This window comes from Callithrix jacchus, chromosome 13 (genome assembly GCF_049354715.1).
Source record: "Callithrix jacchus isolate 240 chromosome 13, calJac240_pri, whole genome shotgun sequence".
NCBI lineage: Eukaryota > Metazoa > Chordata > Mammalia > Primates > Cebidae > Callithrix > Callithrix jacchus.
This window is the reverse complement of record NC_133514.1, coordinates 10,529,053-10,550,903: the sequence shown is the minus strand read 5'-3', so window position 1 is coordinate 10,550,903 and position 21,851 is coordinate 10,529,053. Positions and strand designations below refer to the sequence as shown.

General features: G+C 41.2%; 1 protein-coding gene and 1 pseudogene across 1 annotated transcript in view; one reads left to right on the top strand and one right to left on the bottom strand.

The window, feature by feature from the left end:
* The window catches only part of BLK (BLK proto-oncogene, Src family tyrosine kinase), an 80,802-nt gene that overhangs the window by 28,131 nt on the left and 30,820 nt on the right, over positions 1-21,851 (top strand). The window lies entirely within an intron of this gene.
* On the bottom strand, positions 17,314-17,832 carry LOC100412531 (glycine cleavage system protein H (aminomethyl carrier) pseudogene; annotated as a pseudogene).

The following is a 21,851-nucleotide window of genomic DNA, read 5'->3' as shown; positions in this document are numbered from 1 at the left end:
AAGTTATTAGAACTAATAAGAGAACTGAAATACACAAAAATCAATGGCTTTCTTTTTTCAGCAGTCACATGAGCAATGCCAGTTCTCCAAAAATTATATGTGAATTTAAATGTAATGCCAATAATAATGAATACAGGAATTTTTAACTTGTCGAAATCATAGCCTTAAGTGAGATAAGTAAAATGAATCAGAAAGAATAATGAAGAAAATCTTTAACAAAGGAACTGAAACTGTATCGTTGAACTGGGGTAATTAACTTACATGGTTCTATGCAGGGAAAGACAGAGTCCAGAAACAGGCCCATGATTATGTGGGAACTGAGGAAGTGATAAGGAAGACAATTCAAATCAGTAAGAAAGATGGATTTTTAAAAATTGTATTGTCTAATATTTGATTTGTCAGGTCATTAAATAATTATCTGTATCCTAAAGATATCTGTATTTTTTCTAAAAGCTTTAATTTTTGTCTTTGATTTGCAATTTTTAAGATTTTTTTTGAGACAGAGCCTCACTCTGTCACCCAGGCTGGAGTGCAATGGCACGATCACGGCTCACTGCAGCCTCCACCTCCCAGGCTCAGGCAATCCTCCCATCTCAGCCTCCTGAGTAGCTGGGACTACAAGCATACACCATCACATCCAGCTAATTTTTCTTTTTTTTTGTAGAGATGGGGTCCCACTCTGTTGCCCAGGCTAATCTCGAATTCCTGAGCTTAAGTGACCCGCCCACCTTAGCCTCCCAAAGTGCTGGGATTACAGGTGTGAGCCACTGTACCTGAACCATATTTATGTCTTCAATCAAGTTGGATTCAATAGTTGAGGATGGTTGTGCAGGAAGGCCACAGTTTTATGTCTTTTTCTGTATAAAAAGAAAAACAATTTTCTTGGCATCATTTATTGAGTGGCCCACACTGCCCTGGCTGCCCACGTCGCCTCCCCAGCTTGTGCGTGAGGGTCTGTCTGGGCCCCGTGTTTGTTCCCTGTTCTAGTTTTGCACTCTCTGGTCCACTTCATCACCGCAACTTTTAGTAAGTGTGGACATCTGGGAGGGGACTCCTCTCTATCCTTCATGGATATCTTTTCCAATTTTGAGCCTTATCTTATCCATAAAATTTTGAGAACCAGCTTGTAAAGTTCCCCAAAAACACCCTTTGGAATAAAGACTGGAAATACATTTGATTTTTAAATAATTCAGAGAGAATATGCCTCTTAATGGCGAGTCCTCCTAATCGTGGTAAACCCATCTTTCCTTTTCTTTAAGCCCTTCTTCACTATCTTTCAGTAAAGTTCACATCTCCATACAAGTTTGTACATATTTTATTAGGTACATTTCTAGGTAAATTATGTATTTAGTTGGTGTTGGAAATGAGTTTTTAAAAAACTGCATTTTCTTAAGTGGTCGAAATATATGATTAGGCCATATACAGAGGCAAAAAAAACCCATGCAACCCATGAGCATCTCAAAAATAATCAAGTTAAAACAAATAAAACAAAAAGATTCCATTTATTATCTATTCCACTAATAAAACTGATATCTGACAATATGAGGTTTGGTGAGAATATGAGGAAGATGAAAACTCTCCGGTATTGCTGGTGGATGATAAATGGGTTTGATCGCTTTGGGGAGCGTTTTGGGAATCCACAGTGCCAATGAAGGAACACAGCCCACTCCCTTGTAAGTTCACAAGTAAATTAAATCCCTCAATATTAAATCCCAAATTCCCTATGTTGTCCAGAGAAACTCTCACATACATGCACAAGGGGGAACGTATGAGGATGTCATCCCGATGCTGTTTATCATGATGAAACAGTGTTCTTCAGAGAATGAATGAATAAACAGGAAGAGTGTTCATTTAATAGAAAAGGATACAGAAAAAAAAAGGATTGGGAATCCGGATATTACAACAAACAAATCTCAGAAACACATATTTTTGGGAAAAAAAGTTGCAAAAAGGTTACATATATTATGAAGCCACTTTTTAAAAGTTTAGAACATACAAAGCAGTAATATATAGTGCTTATGATTGCTTATACATGTCACAAATGTTCAAAATCATACATGGTTAAGACCTACTAACTCCATGATAATTCTTACTTTTGAGGAGGAAGAGAGGAGAAAATAATGACCAAACTGTAGTTGTATATTTGGATCTGGAACAAAAAAGGGAGAGGAAAGAAAGAGAAGGAAGGACGTGAACCAAAATATTTATTGTTTGATCTTAGCAGTGTCACGTTACTTTCTGCTTTTTTTATACCTTTAAAATACTCATAGCTAATGGTAAAAAAATTAAAATAGTTGTATATTTCCAACGTGTGGGATTGAAGAAGACATTTGCAAGTGTGAACAACAAAGGAAAGGTGAATAAATTGACTGGGTAGAAATAACAGCTGTTTATGCATAATACATACCATGTTGTAATACATAATAGAAGCACAAAGCTCATTCAGGTGTGGTGGCTCACGCCTGTAATCCCAGGACTTTGGGAGGCAAAGGCAGGAGGATCACTTGAGGTCAGGTGTTTGAGTCTAGCCTGGCCCACTTGATCAAACCCTGTCTCTACTAAAAAGACAAAAATTAGTGAGTGTGGTAGTGGCTGCCTGTAGTCCCAGGTACTTGGGAGGCCAAGGCAGGAGAATCATTTGAACTCCAGAGATGGAGTTTGCAGTAAGCTGAGATCATGCCACTGCACTCCAGCCTGGATGGCAGAGCAAGACTCTGTCTGATAACAAAAAATATTACAAAGTTAAAAAGCAAAAGCTAAATTAAGAAAAATATTTATATTAATGACATTAATGTATGAATTTAATATATTTATCATAAAAAGAGGTCTTCCATGTCATTGAGAAAATGACAAATACCTTAATGTAAAAAGGGGTAGAAATCATGATGTTCAAATCATAATATGAGAAACACAATATAAACAAGTTGCTAGTAAGTGCACGATAAAATCGGCCGGGTGTGGTGGCTCACGCCTGTAATCCCAGCACTTTGGGACACCAAGGTGGTCAGGAGTTTGAGACCAGCCTGGCCAGCACGGTGAAACCCCGTCTCTACTAAAAATACAAAAATTAGCCGGGCATGGTGGTATGCGTCTGTAATCTTAGATAATTGGGAGGCTGAGGTAAGAGAATCATTTGAACCCAGAAGGCAGAGGTTTCAGTGAGCTGAGATCATGCCACTGCACTCCAGCCTGTGCAGCAGAATGAGAGTACATCTCAAAAAAAAAAAAAAAAATAGAAAAGTAAATTAATTCTATGTTTTTCATCACTTTTCACTCAGCAGACTGACGAAGTTGTTTTTTTAATTTGATATAAGTTGTTGCCCAGGGATTGGAGAAATGCTTTCCTTCATCACTATGAGAATGTAAACCAGCCTTACCTTTAGAGACATTAATTTAGCTTCATAGATCAAGATCCTTAAAAATGTGCTATTCTTGAACATCATAATTCCAGTTACGGAAACATAGTTTAAAAATATTGGACAACTAAATACATGCGTTACAATGATGTTTCCTGTGGGTTTATTTGTAACAGCCAAAGGTTGAAAATAACTTACTTGATCAATAGAGGTTCAATAAATTAATGGTAAGTTTGTAAAATAGCATATAGTTATTAATATGGTTCAAAAATATATTTACTTATATATAATTTATACTGCACTGTTGACAGAAATAACCAAGTTATGACACACTATAAACAGTCCGGCCCATTTTCCAAGAGCACATGTGTGTGTAACACCTTTGAAAATGCATACGCTGAATATTCACAATGATTTTCCAGGTGGTAGGGTTGTGGCTGATTTTTTTCCTTCACATAGATGAGAATTTTCTGATTTTCTATGTGTGCAGTACTTGCTTAATAAAAAATGGGATTGAAAAGTAAAAGACCACTTTTTTTGTAAGCCAGCTCAGAAAAGATGAATAGTAATCCTTATTAGAGAAAGTGCAGGGAAATACACACTTCCATACTGCTGCACGAAGTCTAAAGGACAATTTGCCAAGATATATCAGAAGACGAAGAAAGGTTATGTATCCTCTTTAGCCTAGTAATTCCACTTGTGGTTTGTTTGTTTGTATTTTTTTTTTAAGATGAAGTTTCGTTCTTGTTGCCCAAGCTGGAGCGCAATGGCACGATCTTGGCTCACTGCAACCTCCACTTCCCGGGTTCAAGCGATTCTTCTGCCTCAGCTTCCCAAGTAGCTGAGATTACAGGCACCCACCACCACGCCTGGCTAATTTTTGTATATTTAGTAGAGAAAGAGTTTTACCATGTTGACTAGGCTGGTCTTGAACTCCTGACCTCAGGCGATCCACCTGCCTCGGCTTCCCAGAGTGCTGGGATTACAGGCATGAGCCACCGTGCCTAGCCGGGATTTTTAACCTCAACAAAAATTAAGGGAAGATATGAGCAAAGATAAAGGACATGAGCAAAGGACATTTTTGCAGCATGTTTATTATCTTGAAAAAATGGAAACAACTGGGGCGTGTGGCATTGGGGAAAATGACAGCAGTTCATTAAACCTCAGGATCAGACGCCGACAGCCCCTCACAGGTTGCTGCAGACAAAACAGGAACGACAGGAAAAGATGACGGTGATACTCACTGCTAAAAGCAGGTCATAAAACAGGATGTAGATAATGATCCCGTTTCACTTTTTAAACCAAAATGGCCATGGAAAATTACATATCACGAATGTTCAGAGTGGCTCTGGCTCTCTGTGGACTATGGTGTTGTAGTTAATTTATCTGTTTTCTGAATTTCCCGTATCAAAAGCAAATTGACTGTGTGAAGGGGAAAGCATATTTAATGTGATTCCTAAAAGGCTCAACCCTCCCTGCATGGATTTAGCACTGAAAGAAGAAGATTCTGTCACCTCTTTCATCCTGACCCTCGCCTTTTCTAACGGTGCTCAGCAGCGCACAGTCGTATTTGCTTTAAGTAATTGCTTGTCTGTTTTTAATATCACATCTTAAAAAGGTATTTAGACAACATGAGTTTGTTACTTTGTGTTTAACCGAAATCCTTCAGAGGTACTTAAAACGAAATGTAAAGTGATCTCATCCCTTTGTGAATTTCAGTCCCCAGAAGTCCCACAGTTAGCAGTTTTGAGTTTTGTTTTTTTTTTTTGAGACGGAGTTTCGCTCTTGTTACCCAGGCTGGAGTGCAATGGCGCGATCTTAGCTCACCGCAACCTCCGCCTCCTGGGTTCAGGCAATTCTCCTGCCTCAGCCTCCCAAGTAGCTGGGATTGCAGGCACACGCCACCATGCCCAGCTAATTTTTTGTATTTTTAGTAGAGACGGGGTTTCATCATTTTGACCAGGATGGTCTCAATCTCATGACCTCGTGATCCACCCGCCTCAGCCTCCCAAAGTGCTGGGATTACAGGCTTGAGCCACCGCGCCCCGCCGCAGTTTTGAGTTTTACCAAAAATTTCCAGGCATTTTCTTTTCATCTGCAAATGTGTTAATAGACTCCTTTTTTTAAATTTCGCACAACCAGTATCGGATCATACAGAACATTCTGTAATGTACTCTTTCACGTAATGATAACACGTCCCGGGCATTTTTCTTTGCCAGTTCAGATCTTTTTTATCCTTTTACTAATTTACTTACCTATCTATCCATTTGCTTAACTAGATTTTATTATTATACAAGTTATCCATGAATATTATTTTCAAAAATGTGAGCAGTCAGAAAAGCTTCAAACTGAAAATTCAGAGTTCGCCTCCCCTGCCACCACTGATGTGCCTTTCTCGGAGGCAGGCCATGGAGCAACTTTTGTTTTTTTGTGTTTTTTTCTGAGGCACAGTCTTGGACTGTCACCCAGGCTGGAGTATAGTGGCAGGATCTCAGCTCACTGTAACCTCTGCATCCCTGGTTCAAGAGATTCTCCTGTCTCAGCCTCCCGAGTAGCTGGGATTACAGGCACCCACCACCAAGCCCAGCTGATTTTTATATTTTTGGTAGAGATGGGGTTTCAGTATATTGGCCAGGTTGGTCTCGAACTCCTGTCCTCAGGTGATCCACCTGCCTTGGCCTCCTGAAGTGCTGGGATTAAAGGCATGAGCCGCCGCGCATGGCTGTAGCTTTTGTTTTTAAACATCCTTTTCACTACAGGTACAACTTCAAGAAATACTAATGTCGATATCTCTGGCTAAATACACCAACAGAAGCAGAACACACCTCATCGTGCTATCTCTTTCCTACCTGGCTATCACCTGCGCACTCCCCTCTCCACTTCCTGGATTTTTATCAGTTATTCCTTATCCTTAAATGTTTACATTTCAACTCATTAGCTATAGACAGTATGTAAAAGTTGACACCTGCCCGCCACCACTGCTTTCAACATCACATCTTATTTTTTGTTATACTATTATTTTTACATATTAAGGCTTATCAAATTTATATTCTGGCCAGCAAGGTGGCTCACACCTGTAATCTCAGCATTTTGGGAGGCCAAGGCGGGTAGGTCACCTGAAATCAGAAGTTCAAGACTAGCCTGGGCAGCCTGGTGAAGTCCCATCTCTAATAAAAACACAAAATTATCTGGGTGTCCTGGTGCATGCCTGTAGTAGCAAAACGTACTGTGGAGGGAGGCTGAGGCACGGGGATTACATGAACCCAGAAGGCAGAGGTTGCAGCCGAGATTGTGCCACTGCACTCCAGCTTGGGTGAGAGAGCGAGACTCTGTCTCAAATATATATACATATGTGTGTGTGTGTGTGGATTTGTGAATATATATATTTATATATATTCTGTCCTGTTCAGTTCTTATATAATTTTACTGTGTTTCATCAATAGGTTAATATTCAAAACTTTTTCAATTGAAAATCAGGCATTACAATAATATAACTATGTAAATTTTGTTCTGTAGAATCGAGTAGGATAATTGGATACATAGAGAAGGCCATCTGATATTATGTCATTAAAATTTGCCATTTAGGGAGAATTTCCCCGATATCAAGGTTTTATGAAGGCTCTTTTGTTTTCTCTTATGGGCTTGGGGGTCAAAATCAGCTCTCCTTATTTGTTATACCTCATGCTATTCTCTTTCTTAAACGCTTTATCATTGCTTTGCTAGAGGACGGCCTAATGTCCTGTATTTTCCCTGCGTGTGCATGTTTGCAAAGGGGCCATTCATTGGTTTTAAGGCTTAATGTGGATGTCTAGACAGGAATACGCTTTTTCTTCCAGCTTACAAAACTCAATACGCCAAAGGCTATACAAAACTCAACACCCTTCAATGACTTGCAAATGTTCTTTTTAAAAAGTCAATTCTAAGGATGTGTAAATAACATTCCATAAAATTCACCCATTTGGGGCCCAAGTATGCATTTTTGGTAATATAAACACTCATATAAAATCTACCACAATCAAAATGGAAAACATTTCCACCACCCCAAAAAGTTTCCTTTAGCCCCATTCGTTCATACCCCTTTTGCTACCTCCAACCACTGATCTGCTTTCTAGAACCATAGCTTTGCCTTATCTAGAATTTTTCATTTTTCAGTAGAGAAAGAGTTTAATTGACACAAGCCTAGCCCACATGGGAGAACTGGAGCTGTCACTCAAATCAGCCTCCCCAAAGGCGTGAAGGTCAGGACTTTTATGGACAATTTGGTGGGCAGGGGAATAGAGAAGGGATGCTGTTGATTGCTTATAAATGAAATCATAGGGGTGTGGAAAATGGCCCTCATGAGCGAGTCCTGCTTTGGGTGGAGCCACAGGACCAGTTGAGTCATGAGTTTGGGTTGGGTCCATCAGTCACCAGAATGCACAAGTCTAAGGGTAAAAAAAATTTTTGAAAGACCAGTCTTAGGTTCTACAATAGTGATGTTATCTACAGGAGCAACCGGGGAAGTAAAAAATCTTGTGACCCCTGGCCACGACTCCTGAGCAGTAAGGGACTACAGAAACCATGCCTACATTTTAGAAACTGTGTCTACATTATAGCAGAATCCAGATCCCTTCATAATCCTATTCTTGTGGCCTTTCATTAGTCTTACAAGAGTGATTTTTGGTCCCTGAGCAAGAACGGAGTTAGTTTTAGGTTGAAACTATTATTATCCTTGCTTTTTCTTTGAGACAGAGTCTTACTCTATTACCCAGGCTGGAGGGCAGTGGCATAATCTCAGCTCACTGCAATCTCTGCCTCCCAGGCTCAGGTGATCCTCCCACCTCAGGCCCCCAAGCACATGCCACCATGCCCAGCTGATTTTTGTACTTTGTGTAGAGATGGGGTCTTGCTATGTTGTCCAGGCTGGTCTCAAACTCCTGAGCTCAAGTGATCACTTTGTTCTCCAGAAGTGCTGGGATTATGGATGTGAGCCGCAGCACCTGATGATCATCCTTGCTTCTAAGTTAAACTATAAACTAAACTTCTTCCAAAGTTACTTTGGCCTATGTCCAGAAATGACCAAGGAGAGCTTGGAGGTCAGAAGCAAGATAGTCAGCCATGTCAGATTCTCTTGCTGTCATAATTTTGCAAAGGTGATTTCAATCCCCCTCACACACACTTGGGCTTCAGCATACCTCAATCCTGAGGTATGTGTGAGCTATGGAGATAGGAAAAGGTTAATGGCTGCTGACAGGGGTATAATTGGGGGAGGGGTTGCCCTCAGGGCAAAAAGAGTGGAAGCAACTTGCAACTGTCTGTATGTATTTACAGGTAACTGGTTGGAGGGGTCCAAGATGTGTAGAGCAGAAACATTAGTGCTCTTATCCACAGCTTTAATGCAGAACTTCAATGAAGAAAAATAATGAGCCATAGAAAGGAATGAGAGTGTGTCCTTTGCAGGAATGTGGATGGAGGTAGAAGCCATTATCCCCAGCAAACTAACACAGGAACAGAGAACCATACACTGTATGTTCTTACTTATAAGTAGGAGCTGAATGATGAGAAGACATGGACACAGGGAGGGGAATAACACACACTGGGGCCTGTTGGGGAGGCGGAAGAAGAGCAACAGGAAAAACAGCTGATGCATGCTGGGCTTAATACCTAAGTGATGGGCCGATAGGTGCAGCAAGCCACCATGGCACACATTTACCTATTTAACAACGCTGCACATTCTGTACATGTACCCCAGAACTTAAAATTTAAAATAATAATAATAATTAGCTCTAACGTAAAGAGTGAAAGTGTAAATCACCCAGTGGGTTCACCTTGCCCCCTGCCTAGACAGAGCCAATTTATCAAGACAGGGGAATTGCAATAGAGAAAGAGTAATTCACACAGAGAATTACTGTGTGGGAGACTGGAGTTTTATTCTTACTCAAATCAGCCTCCAAAGCTTTTGGGGATCAGAATTTTTAAGGATAATTTGGTGGGTAGAGGAAGCCAGTGAGTCTAAAGTGCTGACTGGTTGGGTCAGAGATAAAATCCTAGGGAGTCAAAGCTGTCTTCCTGCAATGTGTCAGTTCCCGGGTGGGGGCCACAGATCAGATGAGCCAGTTTATCCAACTGGGTAGTGCCAGCTGATCCATCAAGGACGGGGTCTGCAAAATATCTCAAGCACTGCTCTGAGGAGCAGGTTGGTGAGAGGATCAGAATCCTGTAGCCTCCAGCTGCATAACTCCCAAATCATAAATTTCTAATCCTGTGGCTAATTTGTTAGTCCTACAAAGGCAGTCTAGTTCCCAGGAAAGAAGGAGGTTTCTTTTGGGAATGGGTTGTTATCGTCTTTGTTTTAAACCACAAATTATAAACTAAGTTCCTCTCAAAGTTGGTTCAGCCTGTGCCTGGGAATGAACAAGTACAGCTGGGACATTAGAAGCAAGATGGAGTTGGTTAGGTTAGTCTCTTTCACTGTCTCTTTTCACAGTCTCTTTCACCGCCTCAGTTACAGTTTTGCAGGATCGGTTTCCAAAGTGCTAGTTTCAGGAGTTCCCGAACTCCTGAAGTCAGTGGAACTGACCCGAACCCTTACAAAATCTAGGTGAATGACCCTGGAAACCAATCAAATATGGAGTCGTCAGCAGAGACTCAAACACAGTGGATGAGGCTGGAATCTAATAATAGGCATGCTGTAGCTGTTTTGAAACATAATTTTCTCTCTACAGTTTATTTTTATTAAAGACAAGAACCATTCATTTGCAAAATAAGTTTGCCTTATTATACTTTGCCTAAACATTTACATAAAGTGCAGCAAGAATAATTATTGGCCATATAGGCTTTTTTTTTTCTAACTGTCTTTGTTGGAATTTTTTTTCATAAGGAATCTCAGATTAGAACTTTTAAAAGCCTCTTGAGCCCAGCCAAGGGTTTAGTTATGCCTGCAGATAGTTGTATGAATTTGGTGAATTCCTTTCTTCTTGGGGTCCCAAGAAGTGTATGTTGGAGTTCCTGGGCCTGTCAGAAAGTGATATTCTTTATTTGCCATAGGTCAGGAATCCTTAACAGGACAAGGTATGAGGCTAGTTTCTCCAAGGGGCTTTCATCAGTTCAAAGGTCAACCTCCATTTCTAAATCAGTCTAAAAACATGTTGTCCTAGTCAAAGCTTTGGTGAAATAACCAGGGTCTCCAATTATGTCTTGCTACAAAAGAAAACCAATTCCTATTGAACTTACTCAAATAACTATATTCCAATATGTTAAAAATACTCACAAATAGTTTCCAAATTCTGGAGAAGTCAGGCAGAGAGAAAGAAATATGCTCTAAATTTTGTTTACAGGAGTATATTTTGCTTAATTGTTAAAGTTGTAAATAGCTCAATAGAAGTTTTCTTGACTCTGAAAAGCAAAACAAAAAGAATCAGCAATACTTTAAGCAAAATGTCATAAAAAGATTATTCCAGTTACTGAATATTTTGGTTGTTTCCACCTGGGAGCTAGTTAATATGAGTAACAATGCTAAGAACATATATGTCAAGTCTTTCTGTGGTCATATGTTTTCATTTCTCTTTGATAAGCAACAAGAAGTGAAATCTCTTGGTCACAGGATAAGAAGCTCCCAAACTATTTCCTAAAGTCGTTGTTTCGTTTCACCTTACCATCAGCGTCGAGTGCATTCCAGTTTCTCCATATCCTTGCCAACACTTGGTATGATCATTCATCTAACTTTAGCATCTGGGTGGTTGTGTGGTGGCATTTCACTGTGGTTTTAGTTACCATTTCCCTAATGACTGATGATACCAAACACCTGTTCATGTGTTTGTTTCCCACTCAGCCGTCTTCTATGTTTAACTGTCTGTTTACTTGAATTTTTGGCTTCATATATAGAGTTGATAAGTTAATTATATAGTCTCATATCAGATACCCGTTTTTCAAAAATGTTCTGCCAGTCTCTGGTTTAGCTATTTCTTTTCTTAATTTTTTTTTAAAGTGCAGAAGTTCTTAACTTTGAAAAGTCTAATTTATCAATTTTTCTTTTGTAGTTTATAATCTATTCTAAGGGAATGATCTCTTCTAAGGGAATAGAAGATCATATTTGCAATCTTATTACCCATATTCTTTATATCCTTTGTCACCCCAGGGGCACAAAGATTTCCTTCTATGTTTTCTTCTAAAACTATAATGTACCTCTTTAAAGCAGCTTTTACAATTGTTTTTATTTGTCATTGGTTTTCTGTGATATGATTATAATGTACCTTGGTGTGGTTTTCGTCATACTTGTGGTTGATATTCTTGAATCTTCAGGTCTATAGTTTTCACCAAATTTGTAGTTTCCATTTTTGGTTTCTTTAAGCTTTATTTTCATAGTCTTTCTGGTAGCCCAATTACATGTTTTTGACCACGTGCTAATTTTTCCCCACTCACTGATGCTCTGTTGTTGCTGTTCACCTTTTTCTTCACTGTGGGTGGTTTCAATTGCTCTGACTCCAAGCTCACTGACCTTCCTTGCGCAGTGCTTAATGTACTATTTATCCCATCTAAAGTTGTTTTTTTGTTTTTTGTTTTTTGGTTTTTTTGAGACAGTGCCTCGCCCTGTTGCCCAGGCTGGAGTGCAGTGGCATGATCTTTGCTCACTGTAACCTCTGCCTCTCGAGTTCAAGTGATTCTCCTGCCTGAGCCTCCTGAGTAGCTGAGATTAACGTGCCCACCACCACACTAAGCTAATTTTTGCATTTTTAGTAGAGATGGAGTTTCACCATGTTGGCCAGGCTAGTCTCAAACTCTTGACCTCAAGTAATCCATCTACTTTGGCCTTCCAAAGTGCTGGGATTATAGGCATGAGCCACTGCACCTGGCCATGTTCTTTTTCCTTTTATAAAATGTTAAATATCTATTTATGTGAGACAGAATCTCACTCTGTTGTCCAGGCTAGAGTGCAGTGGCGTGGTCTCGGCTCAATGCATCCTCTGCCTCCTGGGTTCAAGCAATTCTCCTGCTTCAGGCTGCCTAGTAGCTGGGATCACAGGTGCTCACCACCATGCCCAGCTAATCTTTTTGTATTTTGAGTAGAGACAGGCTTTCACTATGTTAGCCAGGCTAGTCTTGAACTCCTGAGGTCAAGTGATCCTCCTGCCTCGACATCCCAAAGGGCTCGGATTACAGGCATGAGCCACTACTTTTGGTCTCTCTTTTTTCTTAATTTCAGATGTTGTATTTTCCATCTCTAGCAGACCCACTTAATTTTTTTTCTGTCTTCGTTTTCTCTTTTCATTGTCTTATTGCTTTCAGTTCTTCATTTGAACCAGTTTATAGAATTTGTCATTTCCTTTTTAAGGCTGTAGTCCACTAACTAAAAAATGTGTGCAATTTCTGCTTATGTTCCCATCAATTAACTTTTCTCCTGGATGGGAGTCATGTTTTTCTGTTTCTTTGCATGCCTGGCAACTTTTATTGGATGACATGCACTGTGAACGCTGAATATGAGTAGTGGGTGCTGAATATTATTGTGTTTCTTTAGAGAGTGTCAGACTTGGTTGTGGCACATTGTTAAGTTACCTGTGGATAAAATTGGTTTTCGAGTAACAGTTCTGTGACTTACTGTACCTTGATCAAGTCCTCAACCCTCAAGGAGCCTGAGTTTCTTCATCTGTAAAATGGGAAGGCATATGTCTGTTGTCAGGGCTACATATAATACATGAAAAGCACGTGGTATAACACCCAACCTTGAGTCAGAAGGTGTTCTAAGCACTGTGCCGGCCCATCACTCTTCATGTTTTCATGTGATGAGCAAATCCTGCAACAGTGTTAGTAAGTTAATTTTAAATCTCTGCCTCTCCAGCAGGACATCCATGTCTCTAGATCCATTCAGTAATTACAATCAATCCGAGCATGTTAAAGGCCTCAGACCTTTTTATTTTCTTTTTCTTTCTTTAACATTTTCCAATCTCATGTTTGAAAGCATAAAAGAGAACCAGCATTTTCAGTCCAAATGTTCTCCTGCACCCTCAAACCCGATGGAGGTGCTTCTCTGTGTGTGCTCCCTTTTTACACGCTCCATCTCTGGTTCTGCTGAGTAAACACTGGAGAAGCAACTCCAAAGGACTGAATGATGCTAGAGCCTTTTAAGAGAAGTTCAAGTCGTGACCAGATGTGCATCTGGGGAGGACATCTGTGACCCTCCGTGGGAAAGATCACGGCTTTGAAGTCAGAGACATGGCTCAAATCTCTGTTCCATGCTTCAGTTTCTTCCCTGTCAGACGAGGAGGAGGAAGACAAGGAGGAAGAAGGAGGAGGAGGAGGAGAAGGAGGAAGGAGGAGGAGGAGGAGAAGGAGGAAGGAGGAGGAGGAGGAGAAGGAGGAAGAAGGAGGAGGAGGAGGAGGAAGGAGGAGGAGGAGGAGGAGGAGGAGGAAGGAGGAGGAGGATCTGTCTAGCTTACAGAAAGTACCACAGAGGTGTGAGTTATTATAAAAAAGGGAAGTTATTTCCCTCTGTCAAAAAACTATGCAAAAATACACTAATATGTAACAAATGTTTGTATGGAGGACAGAAATAATGGATTTCATGGAGAGACAAGAGGATCACCGGCAGGAAAACTGCAGGTGGATTTTTGGGAGACTCAGAGGAGGTAGCGCCCCGTGTTGGTGGGCCTGCCTTTCAATCCTTGTCACAGGCCGTGCTCCAGAAGCTCGGCCAATTGGAGAAAGGGTCTCTGTGAAGTGGGGTTTGTGATCTGCCTGCATCAGCATCATCTGGGGCATTTCTTAAAAATGCAGATACCAGCACTGCTGGGGCCAGGGCCAGAAGTCAGCAAACTCCCCACTGGTTAAAATGCAAACTTGGTTCAGAACTATTGCGCCAAAGAATCACAACTGACTCCATTAGGAAGTAATGAACCCCATGATTTGATTTTTCATTTAATTTTTAAAAATGCAAACAATGCAAAAAATTAAAAATTGAAAAATAGGTTAAGGCCCATCATCTCATCAGTGCAGGACATAATGGTAGTTGTATTGACATTCGGGCATATCGCTAACATATTTTAAAAATCACTACTGTGAGGGTTTGTTAAAATATACATTTTCACGGTGTTCCCACTGAAGGAATTTTGCTCACATAAAGGAATGTTATCTGTCCCCAGAATTACTTAATGAATCCCCAGGTTCCCGGTTAGCAGAATCAAATGTAGGTCGTTCAGTAAACAAGTGCCTTCCTCTGACCTAACACAGCTTTCTAAAAATGCATTCTCCCTTCCTTCCTGAAGGTCTGCTCAGCACCCTCAAACTTTTTACCACCTGAAAATCTCTTCTGTCAGCTTTACCACAACAGCGGGGGGAGGTGAACTTCCACAGCACATCTTTTTACTTTAAAAAACTTAAATGGTCCCATAGATTTCTTCTCCTAACTGTGCTGAAATGCATACAATTCACATGTTGGCATTGCTAGGTCACCCCTTTGCAGGGGCCACACATGCCCAAGGCCCTTCCACAGCCAGCCAGGTGTTACAGAGCAGCATCTCACCATCAGGCTCTGTGCTGTGCTGGGAAAACACTGCTGGCATTTAAAAAGTATTGTTCAAGGAGGCCAGATGGGGCGGCTCACACCTGTATCCATCTCAGCACTTCGGGAGGCTGAAGCGGGAGGATTGCTTGAGCCCAGGCTTTCGAGACCAGCCTTGGCAACATGAGGAAACCCCATCTCTACACAAAATTGTTTAAAAAACTAGCCAGGCATGATAGCAGGTACCTGTGGTCCTAGCTACTCAGGACATTGAGATGGGAGAGCACTTGAGCCCAGGAGTTAAAGGCTGCAGTGAGCCATGATCATGCCACTGCAATCCAGCCTGGGTGACAAAGACAGAAAAACAGACAGAAAGAAAGAAAGAAAAAGAGAAGGAAGAAAGGAAGGAAGGAAAGAAAGAGGAAAGGAAGGAAGGAAAGAGGAAAGGAAGGAAGGGAATGAAGGAAGGAGAGAGAGAGAGAAAGAAATAACCGGGCATGATGGTGTACGCCTGTAGTGAGCTACTTGGGAGGCTGAGGCAGGGGAATTGTTCGAACCTGGGAGTTGAAGGCTGCAGTGACCCAAGATTGTGCCATTTCCACTTCAGTCTGGCCAACAGAGCAAGACTCTGCCTCCAAAAAAAAAAAAAAAAAAAAAAAAAAAGGAAGTGAGAGAGGGAAGGGAGGGAGGGAGGGGGAAAAAGGCATTGTACAAGGCACTAACTGTGAATGATTCTAGCACACAGGCTACAATCCAGCAATGGAAAAGCTTTGTTTCCGAATCTGTCTTCCACCTTCATGTCTTTGGGAAAACACCTATTTCTCAAGTACTATCCAACCCTGCTGGTGGGAGTATGCCTGTTTGTTTGTTTGTTGTTGTTTGTTGTTGTTGTTTTTTGGTGTTCCCGGTTTCTCATCCTTTGCTCTTTTAAATCCCAACTAACAAATGTGGAGGGAGTGATGGAATTAGAGCACGCCCATTTTGTAACCCCTAATGGAACTTTTCAGTGTTGGTGAGAAACTTGTCAGTGGTGGAGTGGGAGTGCTTGAGCCTGGACCTGTGTTAGCATCACAACACAACAATAGTGCAGGTAGCCACACGAGCCTCCTGATAGGATACCACGTGAAGCACAGATCACCCCTCAACAGCATCTCTACCAAGAGGGGATGAGCTTGCATCTAACGGAGCCTACAGAGGTAACTCTGTGTATAAGAAATATGAGAGGGAAGAGCAAGTGATGAACCATCACAAGGAAGCAAAATCCAAAATGCAGAACATCCTATAGGACTGGCTTTTACAAATCAGTGGCTTGAAACTAACCAAAGTCAGAGCAGAAGGGCCTCCTGTTTAAAGGAAACCTAGAGGTTGAGTTATGTATGAACCTTGTTTGAATCCTGAGTAGGACAAACTAAGCAAGAAGCTATTTTTGAGACGGCTGTTAAAATGTGATTTTGAATTGGGTTCAGTGGCGAGATGGTTAGAGGATACTGTGGAAATATTGCTAGTTTTATCCGATGTGATAAAATGACATTGGGATTATGTGAGCAAATGGCTCCCTGCTTTAGAAACAAATGCAAAATACAGGGGGTTGAAATGGCTTGCTCCACTACATTGGTTTCTTGTCATTTCAAAGTTTCATTCATTTAGAGAAAACAAGATGATGATACAATATAAAATACTTCAACCCAGAAAACAATTTTAAATTTAGTTATTGAATCTGGTGATAAGTGTGGAAGACGGGTTTTTTTTTGTTTTGTTTCATTTTTGTTTGTTTTGAGACAGAGTCTCACTCTATCACCCAGGCTGGAGGGCAGTGGCGTGATCTTGGCTCACTGCAACCTCCACCTCCTGGGTTCAAGCGATTCTCCCACCTCAACTTCCCGAGTAGCTGGGATTACAGGCACACACCACCATGCCTGGCTAATTTTTGTATTTTTCTTTTTTTGATGAATGAAGAAGTATTTTATTTTGCTGCAAAGCTGTTGTTTCACTGTATAAAAATAGCACCAGCAAATGTGGTGCATTACAAAATTAAGATAGCGTTGTTCTTCATCTGATACTATACAAGGAACAAAAACTCCTTCACTCCCAGTTATTTCCAGTGGACAGATCATTAAGTATTTCACCCCAAATCCACGTATGGATGTACACAAGTTACAATATCACATAAGGCTTAAGAATAACAACGTTATCTCTGAATCATGTAATTTTTATAACTAGTTTTTAACATGGTTAGTTTCATGAATTCTGAGTACTAAAGCCTAGTCTAAAAATCACAGGATATTGTGAAAAAGACACGTATTATGTTTATGTATAATCATTGGAAAGTTAAAGGGCACTGTCTTTCATTAGCAGGGTGAACTGTAGTTTTTTTCCCGTCAGTAATGCTAAAAGTGGCTGTTCTAAGTCTTGTACCCACCACTAATTTCAGACCACTCTGCTGGGCTGCGTTCAATCATTCTGGTTTATTTAGCGGTTGCATTTTCACTCCTCAATAGACTTTACGTATTTCTCATACGCTTCTTCACTCACAAGTTCATCTAGTTCTGAAGGGTTACTCAGTGTTGTCTTGATCAGCCAACTATCTTCATAACAAGATTTGTTTACAAGTCCTGGATTTTCTGCAAGAGCTTCGTTAATTTCAGTGACTTCTTCTGATAAAGGAGAATAACGTTCACTAGCAACTTTCACACTTTCCAAAGCACCAAATTCATCTTGTTTATTCAACTTTGTCCCACCTTCAGGCAGACTACGGTAAACAACATCTCCCAACGCTTCCTGTGCAAAATTGCTGATTCCCACTGTTCCAATACCATTTTCTGTCGTTATCCATTCGTGTTTCTCTGTGAATTTATGCGAAAGCAGAGCGGGTCCTGTGCGCAGCTTCCAGACAGTGCCTGCCCCCAGCTGCCAGGGCCTCGGCGGGCGGGACGCGGCGGGTGAAGGGACCGCGCGCAGGGTGCAGAGCACGGCCCGCATGCTCCGTGATGCTCGCAGCGCCATGTTCACAGGGGTACCCAGGTCGCGGCACTACCAAATTTTTGTATTTTTAGTAGAGATGACGTTTCACCATGTTGGCCAGGCTGGTCTCGAACCCCTGACCTCATATGATCTGCCCACCTTAGCCTCCCGAAGTTCTGAGATTACAGGCATGAGCCACTGCACCTGGCCAATATTCTTGACTTTAGTGTATTTTGGAATGTTTCATAAAAAATAGTTTTAATATAAAAATATATATATATTATAAAAAATATATATAGTAGCCATTCTTCTCAGGTCTGACCAGGGTTTTCTCCCAGGTGGAAGTAATTTCTTTTTGCTGAGCTCACAAAACACTTTACTCGGGCTTCTTTTTGCTGCATAATTGTGTCCACTCTGAACTGCTGGAATTGGGTGCATGCCTTACCTCCTTATTTTCCCATGAGAACAGGCTCCATCCTTGTTTCATGCCGGAACCTTCCGCTGTACCCAACATGGTTCCTGGTTGACAGCAACTGAATGTTTGTGGCTGGATAAACAGAAGAACCTAGGTGCTGAGAGACGTCACCGGGCAGTTAGTTTCAGGTCCATACGTGGAGGGGTCAGTACTGGGGAAAAGCTGAGGAAGCCTCATCTCAGTAGTTTATCCTGAGTTGAGACACGAAACATGAATTTTAACTCAAATTCTTTAATTCAGAGCCACAGGCCGATCACTGTACTTTATTTACAAGTTGGGTGTAGCACTGGCAGTTTGTACTGGGAAGACTTGGAATCCTGGACGTTGGTGAGACGCTCCACGTGGGATCTCACGTGGGCAGCTGGCGTGGCACTGTGTTTGCAACACCCAGGCTGAGCCCCAGCTTTGCCAGTAGGTTTTCCTCTTCTACCTGGATACTGCCCATCTATGTCTGGCAAGTTAAGTCAGAAAGGCCAAGCTTCCAGCACATAACGTGGCAAGGTTTCCAGGTACGAAATAGCAAAACTATTTTGCCATGGTGGGGGACAGGGAATCTGAACTGTCCCCCACAGAAGGGACACAGAGCCTCAGGCAGGGCTACACGTGTACCTGTTTTGTGCAGAGGGCTCCAGCAGCCCTGGAGACAGCAACACCCTCCAGCTGCCAGCTCTGCCACCTTCAGCATGACCTTAGCAAGCCACCTCGCCTCTCCTTCAGTGGTAAAATGAGGATAATTGTAACCAATTTATGGAGGCTGTCATTAATATTAAAAAAAAACCCCATTATCTGTCAAGTGCTTTTCAGCCATGACATGCAGTCAAGGGCAATAAGGGGTTTCTAGTTTTTCTGTTTTCAGTTGTTGGCTCCACCACACCCCTTGTTTGACTGAAGCTGTGTGTCAGGCTTTGAGCACCTCCCCAGGCAAACACTGGTCGGTGAAAGTGTACAGAGGGCCGAATTGGTTTCAAAGAAATAAACAACTCCCCTTCCCCTCCTCCTGCAACTCCCCTCACCATCCCCACACACACACACCGTGCACAGGCATGCTGTCTCGCACATGCATATACACGTGCACAAATACACAAGTACACACACATATATACAAACATACATCTTCAAGCGCATACACATGGGTATATTCACACGCATGCTCTCACACGCACACACAGGTGCACATAAGTGTGTGTGCTTCCTCTCCCACTCTCTCACAAACGTACACAGATTCACACCCTCCCTCCAGTGCAGCAAAGCCACCTGGGTCCCTGGCCGGTGTGTGCTGCCTTTTGCCTCTGTCTGGACTTCTGCACTTCCTGGCTCCACCTGACCTGAAACTGCTGGGTGCAGCCAGAGCACCAGTGACAGCCCTTGTTGTCACATGGGCTCCTGAGTAAGCCAGGTCTCTGGTCAGAGCCAGTGGAGTAGGGGGACCCATAGAGACCCCAGGAACTCATGAGAGCCATGCGAAATCACTTGCACACACACTGCTAAGGAGTCGCAGGACATAGAAGTGTAAGTAGGGGTCATTTAATTTTAGGAAGTTTACTTTCTCTCCAGTTCTTTGTTCAATAAATTAAACAATCAGTGTTCAATTATGTTGTTTCAGTGGACACAGGTTTTTGCCAGGAAGCTTAAAGTCAATAGCAATATGGCTGGCTGGACTAAGGAAGACAAGAGGGCTGGTTACCCAGGGAGACGTGGAAGTTTGATTCCAAGTCTGCGGCATGCACTAGGAGCTGCTGACCACTGGCCCTTGATTGAGCCAGGGAGGCTGAGAGGCCAGGAAAGGCCTGCGGCTCAGGCAGCCCCGGCTGGCTGCTTAGTGGTCATTGTTGAGAACTGCAGGCTCCAGGCCTTGTGCCCCTCTGTTGCCAGGCAAATCACTCACATCCTCCTTTTATTTTTCTGCTTGTATCAGTAATATATGCTTAGTATTAAATAATTCAAGAAATATATACAACTACAAGAAAGAATGTCAAAGTCACATGAAGTCCTATCATCCAAAACAAAACAGTGTTCACCGTTTAGAAAATATGTTTTAAGGGCACTGCTTTCCATTAGCAAACACAGTTTTTTAAGTCTGATTTTTTCCCCTTCCACCTCTGTTTTGTATCTCTCCCTCCCTCTAGCAATAACCACAGTAAACCACTTGATGCTCATCCTCCCCAGCCTCTCTCTGTGTAATCTGCAAACATGCACACACCTGAAGACGGGTTTCTTTTCTATTTATTTGGTGTTTGCAAATGTGGGACTCCCTCTGTACCTCTTTGGGTGTTGCTTTTCTCATGTCACAACATGGTATAGAAATTACTCTTGACATCGCTGGTGAAGCTCCAGCACATTTTTTTGGTAGTTGTATGATATTTGAGAGATTTGTAGTGTGTGAATTTATTCAACAGTTCTTTAGTTGCTGAGCAGTTACATCGTCGTTTTTTTATTTGGGGTTTTTGTGGGGGAGGGGATTGTCGCTCCAGCTATTGCTACAACAAACATTTTCGTCCCTCATATATGTCTATATAATGACGTTTTATCAATCTGAGGTAGTCCAGAGTGGGGCTGAAAATCAAAAGCTATGTGTGCCTTTTTATTTTAACAGTATTTAAAAGATTGACTTCTAAAAGAATTTAAAAGACTGCGTCTTCCAATAATACTTCATGTTTTGTCTGATAAACATTTATTAAGCCCACACTCTGTGTCGGACGTGTGTTTAGCAACTTGGATTCGACAATAAGCAAAAGAAAGATTCCAGCCGTCACAGAAGATTAATCCTAGAAATGGAGTGGGAAGGAACAAGTGAAACAATAATTATAATAAACACTTCACTATTTGGACCCGTGTGGCACTAACTTCTTGTTTCTTATCTTCACACATTTTTCTATTGAATGGATTATATGCTACAATATACTTCCTGTCAATATTTTATGAGCTTCGTATTTCTTCTGAATAGACGTTTATCTGATGCTTTGCAATCTCTTACCCAATCTATTGCTTATCTAAAGACTTCATGAGCAGTTTCTTATACCATCTAATACTTTTAATGTTTATGAATTTGTACATTTTTTGTTCTCTCAGCTTCTGGCTGTTCTATCTTTGCTAATAGTTGTCTCCAAACTCTGGGTTATGTACACAGTTTCTTACATTTCTTTTAATTACATTTTTGCTTTTTATTTTTTTTATCAGTACACCTAGAATTTATTTTTAATATGGTGTGAGGTTGGGGATCAATTGTATTTTCCTTAAGGTAAATAGCCATTTTTCCAATACCACTTATTAAAATAAACTATCAATTTTCTACTGAGTTAAAATGTGATCTTTTCCACATATGTGGTTCCTGTATACACCAAAGTCTGTATGTTTTTTATTCTGCTGTGATGATTGTTGTCTACTTTTGTTATTTGAATTTCATGCTGTTTTGATCACAATCTTCTATTTCATAATTATAAAGCTAGGTTAAAACAATTTAGTCACATAGAGCCTCAGATGATTTTACCCAATTATGAATTATAATTTTAATTAAAATAACATCAACCTTATATTAAGAAGAAGAAAAAAATCACAATCAAAAAAGAGAACAAAGTATAATAATTAC